General features: G+C 46.4%; 11 non-coding genes across 11 annotated transcripts; 5 read left to right on the forward strand and 6 right to left on the reverse strand.

Annotated features, from left to right (window-relative positions):
* Positions 1-1481: 1481 nt before the first annotated feature.
* On the reverse strand, positions 1482-1563 carry trnas-gcu (transfer RNA serine (anticodon GCU)). Its single transcript has one exon. It is a non-coding gene; the product is annotated as a tRNA-Ser (tRNA).
* Positions 1564-2522: 959 nt separating this feature from the next.
* Positions 2523-2663, forward strand: LOC143741498 (U4 spliceosomal RNA). Its single transcript, XR_013205089.1, has one exon. It is a non-coding gene; the product is annotated as a U4 spliceosomal RNA (small nuclear RNA).
* Positions 2664-4157: 1494 nt separating this feature from the next.
* trnas-gcu (transfer RNA serine (anticodon GCU)) lies at positions 4158-4239 on the reverse strand. Its single transcript has one exon. It is a non-coding gene; the product is annotated as a tRNA-Ser (tRNA).
* A 959-nt stretch (positions 4240-5198) lies between these two features.
* LOC143741508 (U4 spliceosomal RNA) lies at positions 5199-5339 on the forward strand. Its single transcript, XR_013205095.1, has one exon. It is a non-coding gene; the product is annotated as a U4 spliceosomal RNA (small nuclear RNA).
* A 1494-nt stretch (positions 5340-6833) lies between these two features.
* On the reverse strand, positions 6834-6915 carry trnas-gcu (transfer RNA serine (anticodon GCU)). Its single transcript has one exon. It is a non-coding gene; the product is annotated as a tRNA-Ser (tRNA).
* A 2609-nt stretch (positions 6916-9524) lies between these two features.
* On the forward strand, positions 9525-9665 carry LOC143741516 (U4 spliceosomal RNA). Its single transcript, XR_013205103.1, has one exon. It is a non-coding gene; the product is annotated as a U4 spliceosomal RNA (small nuclear RNA).
* Positions 9666-11159: 1494 nt separating this feature from the next.
* On the reverse strand, positions 11160-11241 carry trnas-gcu (transfer RNA serine (anticodon GCU)). The gene has a single exon. It is a non-coding gene; the product is annotated as a tRNA-Ser (tRNA).
* Positions 11242-12200: 959 nt separating this feature from the next.
* On the forward strand, positions 12201-12341 carry LOC143741525 (U4 spliceosomal RNA). Its single transcript, XR_013205109.1, has one exon. It is a non-coding gene; the product is annotated as a U4 spliceosomal RNA (small nuclear RNA).
* A 1467-nt stretch (positions 12342-13808) lies between these two features.
* LOC143741534 (U4 spliceosomal RNA) lies at positions 13809-13949 on the forward strand. The gene has a single exon (XR_013205116.1). It is a non-coding gene; the product is annotated as a U4 spliceosomal RNA (small nuclear RNA).
* A 1494-nt stretch (positions 13950-15443) lies between these two features.
* On the reverse strand, positions 15444-15525 carry trnas-gcu (transfer RNA serine (anticodon GCU)). The gene has a single exon. It is a non-coding gene; the product is annotated as a tRNA-Ser (tRNA).
* Positions 15526-16502: 977 nt separating this feature from the next.
* trnas-gcu (transfer RNA serine (anticodon GCU)) lies at positions 16503-16584 on the reverse strand. The gene has a single exon. It is a non-coding gene; the product is annotated as a tRNA-Ser (tRNA).
* Between the last annotated feature and the right edge of the window lie 737 nt (positions 16585-17321).

Below are 17321 nucleotides of genomic sequence, written 5' to 3' on the forward strand. Positions count from 1 at the left end.
TTGTAAAGGGGAATTTTACTTTTGCTTTTTTTACATTCTGTTTTCGCTGTGGTGTTGAAAGCATAAGCTTGAAGGTGGCTGGTTTAGCCAGGATTTGGACCTCCCTTGAACGTGTTTTTGTATTTAAAATGATTATATCCATTAACCAGGGGGCTCTCATAACCGAAATACAGTTATAATTAAAAGCTTGCCATGAGCTGCACCCCTGCGGTTGACCTGTCCTTTAGACTCCCTGTGAAACTAAACACCAAAGATGGGACTCAAACCCATGCGCACAGAGCACAAAGGATTAGCAGTCCATCGCCTTAACCACGCACAACTCGCCTGCACGTAGAGTTTTTCTGCATCTATCTTTAGTATGATGACGTTATAGTTGGAAGCAAAAAGCTTTGCCAGGCACACTTGGCTTTCTTGAACACTAAAGACAACAAACGACGAGGATGGGATTCGAACCCACGAGTGCAGAACACAATGGATTAGCAGTGCATCGCCTTAACGACTCGGCCACCTCGTCACTCACCTGCTCATCTGCCCGAAGCTGGGCCGTGGTGTGTTTCTGCAGCTATTTTAAGGATGATGTCGTTAAAGTCGGCAGCAATGTCATTTGAACTGCTTTTCCATGCGAACTTGGCTCTCTCGAAACACTAAAGACATCAAACGTCGTGGATGGGATTCGAACCCACGCGTGCAGAGCACAATGGATTAGCAGTACATCACCTTAATCACTCGCCTGCACAACTGCCCGAAGCTGGTGTGTTTCTGCAGCTATTTTAATGATGATGTCGTTAAAGTCGGCAGCAACGTACTTTGAACGGCTTTTCCATGCGCACTTGGCTCTCTCGAAACACTAAAGACAACAAACGCCTATGATGGGATTCGAACAAACGCATGAAGAGCACAATGAATCAGCAGTCCATCACCTTAACCATTCGGCCACCTCGTCACTCACCTACACGTCTTTAGGAGGAAGGTTGGGAAACTCACAACTGTGTTGATAGAGGGAGATGTGCATATGTTTCTTTTGTGTGCTGCTTCTGCTTTGTTGGTAAGAACCTAGAGAGAACGCCTGGGTCAAGAAAATGGCAGCATAGCTTACATTGGACCTCTCTCAGAATATGTTTGCAGTGTCCTTGCACTCTTCATTATCCTACCCAAACTGGTAGGGGGCTCATCGAATCGATCCCAAACTCAAACATGTTCTTGGAGATTGAGGGTTATAACTCTGGCCCTTTGTAACCAGGATAGCCATAAGTATCTCCCATCAAAAATACCGCACATTTTGTTCTTTGAGCTAAGAGAGAACAATTAATAAACCTCTATGTGCATTTCACTCACCTGTTTCATAGACACACCATGCAGCCGGCCGTTCCAAAAGGCTGATTACATGGCAGTTTAAAACGTGATACCACCCTGTCGTTCCATGTCCAGATAAAAGCACAGGAGACGTCGCTACCTTGTCTGGATTTCTTTCGTCTGGCGAACGACGAGGATGGGATTCGAACCCACGCGTGCAGAGCACAATGGATTAGCAGTCCATCGCCTTAACCACTCGGCCACCTCGTCACTCGCCTGCACAACTGCCCGAAGCTGGTGTGTTTCTGCAGCTATTTTAATGATGATGTCGTTAAAGTCGGCAGCAATGTCCTTTGAACGGCTTTTCCATGCGCACTTGGCTCTCTCGAAACACTAAAGACAACAAACGACGAGGATGGGATTCGAACCCACGCGTGCAGAGCACAATGGATTAGCAGTCCATCGCTTTAACCAGTCGGCCACCTCGTCACTCGCCAGCACGACTGCCCGAAGCTGGGCTGTGGTGTGTTTCTGCAGCTATTTTAATGGTGATGTCGTTAAAGTCGGCAGCAATGTACTTTGAACGGCTTTTCCATGCGACATGGCTCTCTCGAAACACTAAAGACAACAAACGAAGACGATGGGATTCGAACACACGCATAAAGAGTGGATTAGCAGTCCATCGCCTTAACCATTCGGCCACCTTGTCACTCACCTGCACGTCTTTAGGAGGAAGGTTGGGAAACTCACAACTGTGTTGATAGAGGGAGATGTGCTTATGTTTCTTTTGTGTGCTGCTTCTGCTTTGTTGGTAAGAACCTAGAGAGAACGCCTGGGTCAAGAAAATGGCAGCATAGCTTACATTGGACCTCTCTCAGAATATGTTTGCAGTGTCCTTGCACTCTTCATTATCCTACCCAAACTGGTAGGGGGCTCATCGAATCGATCCAAAACTCAAACATGTTCTTGGAGATTGAGGCTTATAACTCTGCCCCTTTGTTACCAGGATACTCATAAGTATATCCCATAAAAAATACCGCACATTTTGTTCTTTGAGCTAAGAGAGAACAATTAATAAACCTCTATGTGCATTTCACTCACCTGTTTCATAGACACACCATGCAGCCGGCCGTTCCAAAAGGCTGATTACATGGCAGTTTAAAACGTGATACCACCCTGTCGTTCCATGTCCAGATAAAAGCACAGGAGACGTCGCTACCTTGTCTGGCATTCTTTCGCAGAGGCAATATCATAGTCTATGAGGCTCATCCGAGACGTGATCTTTGCTGGTTGAAAACTTTACCCAATACCCCGCTGGGATGACTTGAAATACAGTCAGCCCTGGCAATTTTTGACAGTCTCTTGAGAGGCTTCATGACTTGTTGTAAAGGGGAATTTTACTTTTGCTTTTTTTACATTCTGTTTTCGCTGTGGTGTTGAAAGCATAAGCTTGAAGGTGGCTGGTTTAGCCAGGATTTGGACCTCCCTTGAACGTGTTTTTGTATTTAAAATGATTATATCCATTAACCAGGGGGCTCTCATAACCGAAATACAGTTATAATTAAAAGCTTGCCATGAGCTGCACCCCTGCGGTTGACCTGTCCTTTAGACTCCCTGTGAAACTAAACACCAAAGATGGGACTCAAACCCATGCGCACAGAGCACAAAGGATTAGCAGTCCATCGCCTTAACCACGCAGCAACTCGCCTGCACGTAGAGTTTTTCTGCATCTATCTTTAGTATGATGACGTTATAGTTGGAAGCAAAAAGCTTTGCCAGGCACACTTGGCTTTCTTGAACACTAAAGACAACAAACGACGAGGATGGGATTCGAACCCACGAGTGCAGAACACAATGGATTAGCAGTGCATCGCCTTAACGACTCGGCCACCTCGTCACTCACCTGCTCATCTGCCCGAAGCTGGGCCGTGGTGTGTTTCTGCAGCTATTTTAAGGATGATGTCGTTAAAGTCGGCAGCAATGTCATTTGAACTGCTTTTCCATGCGAACTTGGCTCTCTCGAAACACTAAAGACATCAAACGTCGTGGATGGGATTCGAACCCACGCGTGCAGAGCACAATGGATTAGCAGTACATCACCTTAATCACTCGCCTGCACAACTGCCCGAAGCTGGTGTGTTTCTGCAGCTATTTTAATGATGATGTCGTTAAAGTCGGCAGCAACGTACTTTGAACGGCTTTTCCATGCGCACTTGGCTCTCTCGAAACACTAAAGACAACAAACGCCTATGATGGGATTCGAACAAACGCATGAAGAGCACAATGAATCAGCAGTCCATCACCTTAACCATTCGGCCACCTCGTCACTCACCTACACGTCTTTAGGAGGAAGGTTGGGAAACTCACAACTGTGTTGATAGAGGGAGATGTGCATATGTTTCTTTTGTGTGCTGCTTCTGCTTTGTTGGTAAGAACCTAGAGAGAACGCCTGGGTCAAGAAAATGGCAGCATAGCTTACATTGGACCTCTCTCAGAATATGTTTGCAGTGTCCTTGCACTCTTCATTATCCTACCCAAACTGGTAGGGGGCTCATCGAATCGATCCCAAACTCAAACATGTTCTTGGAGATTGAGGGTTATAACTCTGGCCCTTTGTAACCAGGATAGCCATAAGTATCTCCCATCAAAAATACCGCACATTTTGTTCTTTGAGCTAAGAGAGAACAATTAATAAACCTCTATGTGCATTTCACTCACCTGTTTCATAGACACACCATGCAGCCGGCCGTTCCAAAAGGCTGATTACATGGCAGTTTAAAACGTGATACCACCCTGTCGTTCCATGTCCAGATAAAAGCACAGGAGACGTCGCTACCTTGTCTGGATTTCTTTCGTCTGGCGAACGACGAGGATGGGATTCGAACCCACGCGTGCAGAGCACAATGGATTAGCAGTCCATCGCCTTAACCACTCGGCCACCTCGTCACTCGCCTGCACAACTGCCCGAAGCTGGTGTGTTTCTGCAGCTATTTTAATGATGATGTCGTTAAAGTCGGCAGCAATGTCCTTTGAACGGCTTTTCCATGCGCACTTGGCTCTCTCGAAACACTAAAGACAACAAACGACGAGGATGGGATTCGAACCCACGCGTGCAGAGCACAATGGATTAGCAGTCCATCGCTTTAACCAGTCGGCCACCTCGTCACTCGCCAGCACGACTGCCCGAAGCTGGGCTGTGGTGTGTTTCTGCAGCTATTTTAATGGTGATGTCGTTAAAGTCGGCAGCAATGTACTTTGAACGGCTTTTCCATGCGACATGGCTCTCTCGAAACACTAAAGACAACAAACGAAGACGATGGGATTCGAACACACGCATAAAGAGTGGATTAGCAGTCCATCGCCTTAACCATTCGGCCACCTTGTCACTCACCTGCACGTCTTTAGGAGGAAGGTTGGGAAACTCACAACTGTGTTGATAGAGGGAGATGTGCTTATGTTTCTTTTGTGTGCTGCTTCTGCTTTGTTGGTAAGAACCTAGAGAGAACGCCTGGGTCAAGAAAATGGCAGCATAGCTTACATTGGACCTCTCTCAGAATATGTTTGCAGTGTCCTTGCACTCTTCATTATCCTACCCAAACTGGTAGGGGGCTCATCGAATCGATCCCAAACTCAAACATGTTCTTGGAGATTGAGGGTTATAACTCTGGCCCTTTGTTACCAGGATACTCATAAGTATATCCCATAAAAAATACCGCACATTTTGTTCTTTGAGCTAAGAGAGAACAATTAATAAACCTCTATGTGCATTTCACTCACCTGTTTCATAGACACACCATGCAGCCGGCCGTTCCAAAAGGCTGATTACATGGCAGTTTAAAACGTGATACCACCCTGTCGTTCCATGTCCAGATAAAAACACAGGAGACGTCGCTACCTTGTCTGGCATTCTTTCGCAGAGGCAATATCATAGTCTATGAGGCTCATCCGAGACGTGATCTTTGCTGGTTGAAAACTTTACCCAATACCCCGCTGGGATGACTTGAAATACAGTCAGCCCTGGCAATTTTTGACAGTCTCTTGAGAGGCTTCATGACTTGTTGTAAAAGGGAATTTTACTTTTGCTTTTTTTACATTCTGTTTTCGCTGTGGTGTTGAAAGCATAAGCTTGAAGGTGGCTGGTTTAGCCAGGATTTGGACCTCCCTTGAACGTGTTTTTGTATTTAAAATGATTATATCCATTAACCAGGGGGCTCTCATAACCGAAATACAGCTATAATTAAAAGCTTGCCATGAGCTGCACCCCTGCGGTTGACCTGTCCTTTAGACTCCCTGTGAAACTAAACACCAAAGATGGGACTCAAACCCATGCGCACAGAGCACAAAGGATTAGCAGTCCATCGCCTTAACCACGCAGCAACTCGCCTGCACGTAGAGTTTTTCTGCATCTATCTTTAGTATGATGACGTTATAGTTGGAAGCAAAAAGCTTTGCCAGGCACACTTGGCTTTCTTTGACACTAAAGACAACAAACGACGAGGATGGGATTCGAACCCACGAGTGCAGAACACAATGGATTAGCAGTGCATCGCCTTAACGACTCGGCCACCTCGTCACTCACCTGCTCATCTGCCCGAAGCTGGGCCGTGGTGTGTTTCTGCAGCTATTTTAAGGATGATGTCGTTAAAGTCGGCAGCAATGTCATTTGAACTGCTTTTCCATGCGAACTTGGCTCTCTCGAAACACTAAAGACATCAAACGTCGTGGATGGGATTCGAACCCACGCGTGCAGAGCACAATGGATTAGCAGTACATCACCTTAATCACTCGCCTGCACAACTGCCCGAAGCTGGTGTGTTTCTGCAGCTATTTTAATGATGATGTCGTTAAAGTCGGCAGCAACGTACTTTGAACGGCTTTTCCATGCGCACTTGGCTCTCTCGAAACACTAAAGACAACAAACGCCTATGATGGGATTCGAACAAACGCATGAAGAGCACAATGAATCAGCAGTCCATCACCTTAACCATTCGGCCACCTCGTCACTCACCTACACGTCTTTAGGAGGAAGGTTGGGAAACTCACAACTGTGTTGATAGAGGGAGATGTGCATATGTTTCTTTTGTGTGCTGCTTCTGCTTTGTTGGTAAGAACCTAGAGAGAACGCCTGGGTCAAGAAAATGGCAGCATAGCTTACATTGGACCTCTCTCAGAATATGTTTGCAGTGTCCTTGCACTCTTCATTATCCTACCCAAACTGGTAGGGGGCTCATCGAATCGATCCCAAACTCAAACATGTTCTTGGAGATTGAGGGTTATAACTCTGGCCCTTTGTAACCAGGATAGCCATAAGTATCTCCCATCAAAAATACCGCACATTTTGTTCTTTGAGCTAAGAGAGAACAATTAATAAACCTCTATGTGCATTTCACTCACCTGTTTCATAGACACACCATGCAGCCGGCCGTTCCAAAAGGCTGATTACATGGCAGTTTAAAACGTGATACCACCCTGTCGTTCCATGTCCAGATAAAAGCACAGGAGACGTCGCTACCTTGTCTGGATTTCTTTCGTCTGGCGAACGACGAGGATGGGATTCGAACCCACGCGTGCAGAGCACAATGGATTAGCAGTCCATCGCCTTAACCACTCGGCCACCTCGTCACTCGCCTGCACAACTGCCTGAAGCTGGTGTGTTTCTGCAGCTATTTTAATGATGATGTCGTTAAAGTCGGCAGCAATGTCCTTTGAACGGCTTTTCCATGCGCACTTGGCTCTCTCGAAACACTAAAGACAACAAACGACGAGGATGGGATTCGAACCCACGCGTGCAGAGCACAATGGATTAGCAGTCCATCGCTTTAACCAGTCGGCCACCTCGTCACTCGCCAGCACGACTGCCCGAAGCTGGGCTGTGGTGTGTTTCTGCAGCTATTTTAATGGTGATGTCGTTAAAGTCGGCAGCAATGTACTTTGAACGGCTTTTCCATGCGACATGGCTCTCTCGAAACACTAAAGACAACAAACGAAGACGATGGGATTCGAACACACGCATAAAGAGTGGATTAGCAGTCCATCGCCTTAACCATTCGGCCACCTTGTCACTCACCTGCACGTCTTTAGGAGGAAGGTTGGGAAACTCACAACTGTGTTGATAGAGGGAGATGTGCTTATGTTTCTTTTGTGTGCTGCTTCTGCTTTGTTGGTAAGAACCTAGAGAGAACGCCTGGGTCAAGAAAATGGCAGCATAGCTTACATTGGACCTCTCTCAGAATATGTTTGCAGTGTCCTTGCACTCTTCATTATCCTACCCAAACTGGTAGGGGGCTCATCGAATCGATCCAAAACTCAAACATGTTCTTGGAGATTGAGGCTTATAACTCTGCCCCTTTGTTACCAGGATACTCATAAGTATATCCCATAAAAAATACCGCACATTTTGTTCTTTGAGCTAAGAGAGAACAATTAATAAACCTCTATGTGCATTTCACTCACCTGTTTCATAGACACACCATGCAGCCGGCCGTTCCAAAAGGCTGATTACATGGCAGTTTAAAACGTGATACCACCCTGTCGTTCCATGTCCAGATAAAAGCACAGGAGACGTCGCTACCTTGTCTGGCGAACGACGAGGATGGGATTCGAACCCACGCGTGCAGAGCACAATGGATTAGCAGTCCATCGCTTTAACCAGTCGGCCACCTCGTCACTCGCCAGCACGACTGCCCGAAGCTGGGCTGTGGTGTGTTTCTGCAGCTATTTTAATGGTGATGTCGTTAAAGTCGGCAGCAATGTACTTTGAACGGCTTTTCCATGCGACATGGCTCTCTCGAAACACTAAAGACAACAAACGAAGACGATGGGATTCGAACACACGCATAAAGAGTGGATTAGCAGTCCATCGCCTTAACCATTCGGCCACCTTGTCACTCACCTGCACGTCTTTAGGAGGAAGGTTGGGAAACTCACAACTGTGTTGATAGAGGGAGATGTGCTTATGTTTCTTTTGTGTGCTGCTTCTGCTTTGTTGGTAAGAACCTAGAGAGAACGCCTGGGTCAAGAAAATGGCAGCATAGCTTACATTGGACCTCTCTCAGAATATGTTTGCAGTGTCCTTGCACTCTTCATTATCCTACCCAAACTGGTAGGGGGCTCATCGAATCGATCCAAAACTCAAACATGTTCTTGGAGATTGAGGCTTATAACTCTGCCCCTTTGTTACCAGGATACTCATAAGTATATCCCATAAAAAATACCGCACATTTTGTTCTTTGAGCTAAGAGAGAACAATTAATAAACCTCTATGTGCATTTCACTCACCTGTTTCATAGACACACCATGCAGCCGGCCGTTCCAAAAGGCTGATTACATGGCAGTTTAAAACGTGATACCACCCTGTCGTTCCATGTCCAGATAAAAGCACAGGAGACGTCGCTACCTTGTCTGGCGAACGACGAGGATGGGATTCGAACCCACGCGTGCAGAGCATAATGGATTAGCAGTCCATCGCTTTAACCAGTCGGCCACCTCGTCACTCGCCAGCACGACTGCCCGAAGCTGGGCTGTGGTGTGTTTCTGCAGCTATTTTAATGGTGATGTTGTTAAAGTCGGCAGCAATGTACTTTGAACGGCTTTTCCATGCGACATGGCTCTCTCGAAACACTAAAGACAACAAACGAAGACGATGGGATTCGAACACACGCATAAAGAGTGGATTAGCAGTCCATCGCCTTAACCATTCGGCCACCTTGTCACTCACCTGCACGTCTTTAGGAGGAAGGTTGGGAAACTCACAACTGTGTTGATAGAGGGAGATGTGCTTATGTTTCTTTTGTGTGCTGCTTCTGCTTTGTTGGTAAGAACCTAGAGAGAACGCCTGGGTCAAGAAAATGGCAGCATAGCTTACATTGGACCTCTCTCAGAATATGTTTGCAGTGTCCTTGCACTCTTCATTATCCTACCCAAACTGGTAGGGGGCTCATCGAATCGATCCAAAACTCAAACATGTTCTTGGAGATTGAGGCTTATAACTCTGCCCCTTTGTTACCAGGATACTCATAAGTATATCCCATAAAAAATACCGCACATTTTGTTCTTTGAGCTAAGAGAGAACAATTAATAAACCTCTATGTGCATTTCACTCACCTGTTTCATAGACACACCATGCAGCCGGCCGTTCCAAAAGGCTGATTACATGGCAGTTTAAAACGTGATACCACCCTGTCGTTCCATGTCCAGATAAAAGCACAGGAGACGTCGCTACCTTGTCTGGCATTCTTTCGCAGAGGCAATATCATAGTCTATGAGGCTCATCCGAGACGTGATCTTTGCTGGTTGAAAACTTTACCCAATACCCCGCTGGGATGACTTGAAATACAGTCAGCCCTGGCAATTTTTGACAGTCTCTTGAGAGGCTTCATGACTTGTTGTAAAGGGGAATTTTACTTTTGCTTTTTTTACATTCTGTTTTCGCTGTGGTGTTGAAAGCATAAGCTTGAAGGTGGCTGGTTTAGCCAGGATTTGGACCTCCCTTGAACGTGTTTTTGTATTTAAAATGATTATATCCATTAACCAGGGGGCTCTCATAACCGAAATACAGTTATAATTAAAAGCTTGCCATGAGCTGCACCCCTGCGGTTGACCTGTCCTTTAGACTCCCTGTGAAACTAAACACCAAAGATGGGACTCAAACCCATGCGCACAGAGCACAAAGGATTAGCAGTCCATCGCCTTAACCACGCAGCAACTCGCCTGCACGTAGAGTTTTTCTGCATCTATCTTTAGTATGATGACGTTATAGTTGGAAGCAAAAAGCTTTGCCAGGCACACTTGGCTTTCTTGAACACTAAAGACAACAAACGACGAGGATGGGATTCGAACCCACGAGTGCAGAACACAATGGATTAGCAGTGCATCGCCTTAACGACTCGGCCACCTCGTCACTCACCTGCTCATCTGCCCGAAGCTGGGCCGTGGTGTGTTTCTGCAGCTATTTTAAGGATGATGTCGTTAAAGTCGGCAGCAATGTCATTTGAACTGCTTTTCCATGCGAACTTGGCTCTCTCGAAACACTAAAGACATCAAACGTCGTGGATGGGATTCGAACCCACGCGTGCAGAGCACAATGGATTAGCAGTACATCACCTTAATCACTCGCCTGCACAACTGCCCGAAGCTGGTGTGTTTCTGCAGCTATTTTAATGATGATGTCGTTAAAGTCGGCAGCAACGTACTTTGAACGGCTTTTCCATGCGCACTTGGCTCTCTCGAAACACTAAAGACAACAAACGCCTATGATGGGATTCGAACAAACGCATGAAGAGCACAATGAATCAGCAGTCCATCACCTTAACCATTCGGCCACCTCGTCACTCACCTACACGTCTTTAGGAGGAAGGTTGGGAAACTCACAACTGTGTTGATAGAGGGAGATGTGCATATGTTTCTTTTGTGTGCTGCTTCTGCTTTGTTGGTAAGAACCTAGAGAGAACGCCTGGGTCAAGAAAATGGCAGCATAGCTTACATTGGACCTCTCTCAGAATATGTTTGCAGTGTCCTTGCACTCTTCATTATCCTACCCAAACTGGTAGGGGGCTCATCGAATCGATCCCAAACTCAAACATGTTCTTGGAGATTGAGGGTTATAACTCTGGCCCTTTGTAACCAGGATAGCCATAAGTATCTCCCATCAAAAATACCGCACATTTTGTTCTTTGAGCTAAGAGAGAACAATTAATAAACCTCTATGTGCATTTCACTCACCTGTTTCATAGACACACCATGCAGCCGGCCGTTCCAAAAGGCTGATTACATGGCAGTTTAAAACGTGATACCACCCTGTCGTTCCATGTCCAGATAAAAGCACAGGAGACGTCGCTACCTTGTCTGGATTTCTTTCGTCTGGCGAACGACGAGGATGGGATTCGAACCCACGCGTGCAGAGCACAATGGATTAGCAGTCCATCGCCTAAACCACTCGGCCACCTCGTCACTCGCCTGCACAACTGCCCGAAGCTGGTGTGTTTCTGCAGCTATTTTAATGATGATGTCGTTAAAGTCGGCAGCAATGTCCTTTGAACGGATTTTCCATGCGCACTTGGCTCTCTCGAAACACTAAAGACAACAAACGACGAGGATGGGATTCGAACCCACGCGTGCAGAGCACAATGGATTAGCAGTCCATCGCTTTAACCAGTCGGCCACCTCGTCACTCGCCAGCACGACTGCCCGAAGCTGGGCTGTGGTGTGTTTCTGCAGCTATTTTAATGGTGATGTCGTTAAAGTCGGCAGCAATGTACTTTGAACGGCTTTTCCATGCGACATGGCTCTCTCGAAACACTAAAGACAACAAACGAAGACGATGGGATTCGAACACACGCATAAAGAGTGGATTAGCAGTCCATCGCCTTAACCATTCGGCCACCTTGTCACTCACCTGCACGTCTTTAGGAGGAAGGTTGGGAAACTCACAACTGTGTTGATAGAGGGAGATGTGCTTATGTTTCTTTTGTGTGCTGCTTCTGCTTTGTTGGTAAGAACCTAGAGAGAACGCCTGGGTCAAGAAAATGGCAGCATAGCTTACATTGGACCTCTCTCAGAATATGTTTGCAGTGTCCTTGCACTCTTCATTATCCTACCCAAACTGGTAGGGGGCTCATCGAATCGATCCAAAACTCAAACATGTTCTTGGAGATTGAGGCTTATAACTCTGCCCCTTTGTTACCAGGATACTCATAAGTATATCCCATAAAAAATACCGCACATTTTGTTCTTTGAGCTAAGAGAGAACAATTAATAAACCTCTATGTGCATTTCACTCACCTGTTTCATAGACACACCATGCAGCCGGCCGTTCCAAAAGGCTGATTACATGGCAGTTTAAAACGTGATACCACCCTGTCGTTCCATGTCCAGATAAAAGCACAGGAGACGTCGCTACCTTGTCTGGCATTCTTTCGCAGAGGCAATATCATAGTCTATGAGGCTCATCCGAGACGTGATCTTTGCTGGTTGAAAACTTTACCCAATACCCCGCTGGGATGACTTGAAATACAGTCAGCCCTGGCAATTTTTGACAGTCTCTTGAGAGGCTTCATGACTTGTTGTAAAGGGGAATTTTACTTTTGCTTTTTTTACATTCTGTTTTCGCTGTGGTGTTGAAAGCATAAGCTTGAAGGTGGCTGGTTTAGCCAGGATTTGGACCTCCCTTGAACGTGTTTTTGTATTTAAAATGATTATATCCATTAACCAGGGGGCTCTCATAACCGAAATACAGTTATAATTAAAAGCTTGCCATGAGCTGCACCCCTGCGGTTGACCTGTCCTTTAGACTCCCTGTGAAACTAAACACCAAAGATGGGACTCAAACCCATGCGCACAGAGCACAAAGGATTAGCAGTCCATCGCCTTAACCACGCAACAACTCGCCTGCACGTAGAGTTTTTCTGCATCTATCTTTAGTATGATGACGTTATAGTTGGAAGCAAAAAGCTTTGCCAGGCACACTTGGCTTTCTTGAACACTAAAGACAACAAACGACGAGGATGGGATTCGAACCCACGAGTGCAGAACACAATGGATTAGCAGTGCATCGCCTTAACGACTCGGCCACCTCGTCACTCACCTGCTCATCTGCCCGAAGCTGGGCCGTGGTGTGTTTCTGCAGCTATTTTAAGGATGATGTCGTTAAAGTCGGCAGCAATGTCATTTGAACTGCTTTTCCATGCGAACTTGGCTCTCTCGAAACACTAAAGACATCAAACGTCGTGGATGGGATTCGAACCCACGCGTGCAGAGCACAATGGATTAGCAGTACATCACCTTAATCACTCGCCTGCACAACTGCCCGAAGCTGGTGTGTTTCTGCAGCTATTTTAATGATGATGTCGTTAAAGTCGGCAGCAACGTACTTTGAACGGCTTTTCCATGCGCACTTGGCTCTCTCGAAACACTAAAGACAACAAACGCCTATGATGGGATTCGAACAAACGCATGAAGAGCACAATGAATCAGCAGTCCATCACCTTAACCATTCGGCCACCTCGTCACTCACCTACACGTCTTTAGGAGGAAGGTTGGGAAACTCACAACTGTGTTGATAGAGGGAGATGTGCATATGTTTCTTTTGTGTGCTGCTTCTGCTTTGTTGGTAAGAACCTAGAGAGAACGCCTGGGTCAAGAAAATGGCAGCATAGCTTACATTGGACCTCTCTCAGAATATGTTTGCAGTGTCCTTGCACTCTTCATTATCCTGGTAGGGGGCTCATCGAATCGATCCAAAACTCAAACATGTTCTTGGAGATTGAGGCTTATAACTCTGCCCCTTTGTTACCAGGATACTCATAAGTATATCCCATAAAAAATACCGCACATTTTGTTCTTTGAGCTAAGAGAGAACAATTAATAAACCTCTATGTGCATTTCACTCACCTGTTTCATAGACACACCATGCAGCCGGCCGTTCCAAAAGGCTGATTACATGGCAGTTTAAAACGTGATACCACCCTGTCGTTCCATGTCCAGATAAAAGCACAGGAGACGTCGCTACCTTGTCTGGCATTCTTTCGCAGAGGCAATATCATAGTCTATGAGGCTCATCCGAGACGTGATCTTTGCTGGTTGAAAACTTTACCCAATACCCCGCTGGGATGACTTGAAATACAGTCAGCCCTGGCAATTTTTGACAGTCTCTTGAGAGGCTTCATGACTTGTTGTAAAGGGGAATTTTACTTTTGCTTTTTTTACATTCTGTTTTCGCTGTGGTGTTGAAAGCATAAGCTTGAAGGTGGCTGGTTTAGCCAGGATTTGGACCTCCCTTGAACGTGTTTTTGTATTTAAAATGATTATATCCATTAACCAGGGGGCTCTCATAACCGAAATACAGTTATAATTAAAAGCTTGCCATGAGCTGCACCCCTGCGGTTGACCTGTCCTTTAGACTCCCTGTGAAACTAAACACCAAAGATGGGACTCAAACCCATGCGCACAGAGCACAAAGGATTAGCAGTCCATCGCCTTAACCACGCAGCAACTCGCCTGCACGTAGAGTTTTTCTGCATCTATCTTTAGTATGATGACGTTATAGTTGGAAGCAAAAAGCTTTGCCAGGCACACTTGGCTTTCTTGAACACTAAAGACAACAAACGACGAGGATGGGATTCGAACCCACGAGTGCAGAACACAATGGATTAGCAGTGCATCGCCTTAACGACTCGGCCACCTCGTCACTCACCTGCTCATCTGCCCGAAGCTGGGCCGTGGTGTGTTTCTGCAGCTATTTTAAGGATGATGTCGTTAAAGTCGGCAGCAATGTCATTTGAACTGCTTTTCCATGCGAACTTGGCTCTCTCGAAACACTAAAGACATCAAACGTCGTGGATGGGATTCGAACCCACGCGTGCAGAGCACAATGGATTAGCAGTACATCACCTTAATCACTCGCCTGCACAACTGCCCGAAGCTGGTGTGTTTCTGCAGCTATTTTAATGATGATGTCGTTAAAGTCGGCAGCAACGTACTTTGAACGGCTTTTCCATGCGCACTTGGCTCTCTCGAAACACTAAAGACAACAAACGCCTATGATGGGATTCGAACAAACGCATGAAGAGCACAATGAATCAGCAGTCCATCACCTTAACCATTCGGCCACCTCGTCACTCACCTACACGTCTTTAGGAGGAAGGTTGGGAAACTCACAACTGTGTTGATAGAGGGAGATGTGCATATGTTTCTTTTGTGTGCTGCTTCTGCTTTGTTGGTAAGAACCTAGAGAGAACGCCTGGGTCAAGAAAATGGCAGCATAGCTTACATTGGACCTCTCTCAGAATATGTTTGCAGTGTCCTTGCACTCTTCATTATCCTACCCAAACTGGTAGGGGGCTCATCGAATCGATCCCAAACTCAAACATGTTCTTGGAGATTGAGGGTTATAACTCTGGCCCTTTGTAACCAGGATAGCCATAAGTATCTCCCATCAAAAATACCGCACATTTTGTTCTTTGAGCTAAGAGAGAACAATTAATAAACCTCTATGTGCATTTCACTCACCTGTTTCATAGACACACCATGCAGCCGGCCGTTCCAAAAGGCTGATTACATGGCAGTTTAAAACGTGATACCACCCTGTCGTTCCATGTCCAGATAAAAGCACAGGAGACGTCGCTACCTTGTCTGGATTTCTTTCGTCTGGCGAACGACGAGGATGGGATTCGAACCCACGCGTGCAGAGCACAATGGATTAGCAGTCCATCGCCTTAACCACTCGGCCACCTCGTCACTCGCCTGCACAACTGCCCGAAGCTGGTGTGTTTCTGCAGCTATTTTAATGATGATGTCGTTAAAGTCGGCAGCAATGTCCTTTGAACGGCTTTTCCATGCGCACTTGGCTCTCTCGAAACACTAAAGACAACAAACGACGAGGATGGGATTCGAACCCACGCGTGCAGAGCACAATGGATTAGCAGTCCATCGCTTTAACCAGTCGGCCACCTCGTCACTCGCCAGCACGACTGCCCGAAGCTGGGCTGTGGTGTGTTTCTGCAGCTATTTTAATGGTGATGTCGTTAAAGTCGGCAGCAATGTACTTTGAACGGCTTTTCCATGCGACATGGCTCTCTCGAAACACTAAAGACAACAAACGAAGACGATGGGATTCGAACACACGCATAAAGAGTGGATTAGCAGTCCATCGCCTTAACCATTCGGCCACCTTGTCACTCACCTGCACGTCTTTAGGAGGAAGGTTGGGAAACTCACAACTGTGTTGATAGAGGGAGATGTGCTTATGTTTCTTTTGTGTGCTGCTTCTGCTTTGTTGGTAAGAACCTAGAGAGAACGCCTGGGTCAAGAAAATGGCAGCATAGCTTACATTGGACCTCTCTCAGAATATGTTTGCAGTGTCCTTGCACTCTTCATTATCCTACCCAAACTGGTAGGGGGCTCATCGAATCGATCCCAAACTCAAACATGTTCTTGGAGATTGAGGGTTATAACTCTGGCCCTTTGTAACCAGGATAGCCATAAGTATCTCCCATCAAAAATACCGCACATTTTGTTCTTTGAGCTAAGAGAGAACAATTAATAAACCTCTATGTGCATTTCACTCACCTGTTTCATAGACACACCATGCAGCCGGCCGTTCCAAAAGGCTGATTACATGGCAGTTTAAAACGTGATACCACCCTGTCGTTCCATGTCCAGATAAAAGCACAGGAGACGTCGCTACCTTGTCTGGATTTCTTTCGTCTGGCGAACGACGAGGATGGGATTCGAACCCACGCGTGCAGAGCACAATGGATTAGCAGTCCATCGCCTTAACCACTCGGCCACCTCGTCACTCGCCTGCACAACTGCCCGAAGCTGGTGTGTTTCTGCAGCTATTTTAATGATGATGTCGTTAAAGTCGGCAGCAATGTCCTTTGAACGGCTTTTCCATGCGCACTTGGCTCTCTCGAAACACTAAAGACAACAAACGACAAGGATGGGATTCGAACCCACGCGTGCAGAGCACAATGGATTAGCAGTCCATCGCTTTAACCAGTCGGCCACCTCGTCACTCGCCAGCACGACTGCCCGAAGCTGGGCTGTGGTGTGTTTCTGCAGCTATTTTAATGGTGATGTCGTTAAAGTCGGCAGCAATGTACTTTGAACGGCTTTTCCATGCGACATGGCTCTCTCGAAACACTAAAGACAACAAACGAAGACGATGGGATTCGAACACACGCATAAAGAGTGGATTAGCAGTCCATCGCCTTAACCATTCGGCCACCTTGTCACTCACCTGCACGTCTTTAGGAGGAAGGTTGGGAAACTCACAACTGTGTTGATAGAGGGAGATGTGCTTATGTTTCTTTTGTGTGCTGCTTCTGCTTTGTTGGTAAGAACCTAGAGAGAACGCCTGGGTCAAGAAAATGGCAGCATAGCTTACATTGGACCTCTCTCAGAATATGTTTGCAGTGTCCTTGCACTCTTCATTATCCTACCCAAACTGGTAGGGGGCTCATCGAATCGATCCAAAACTCAAACATGTTCTTGGAGATTAAGGCTTATAACTCTGCCCCTTTGTTACCAGG

This window comes from Siphateles boraxobius, unplaced genomic scaffold (genome assembly GCF_051911475.1).
Source record: "Siphateles boraxobius isolate OS27281-9 unplaced genomic scaffold, OSU_SipBor_1 1, whole genome shotgun sequence".
Classification (NCBI taxonomy): domain Eukaryota; kingdom Metazoa; phylum Chordata; class Actinopteri; order Cypriniformes; family Leuciscidae; genus Siphateles; species Siphateles boraxobius.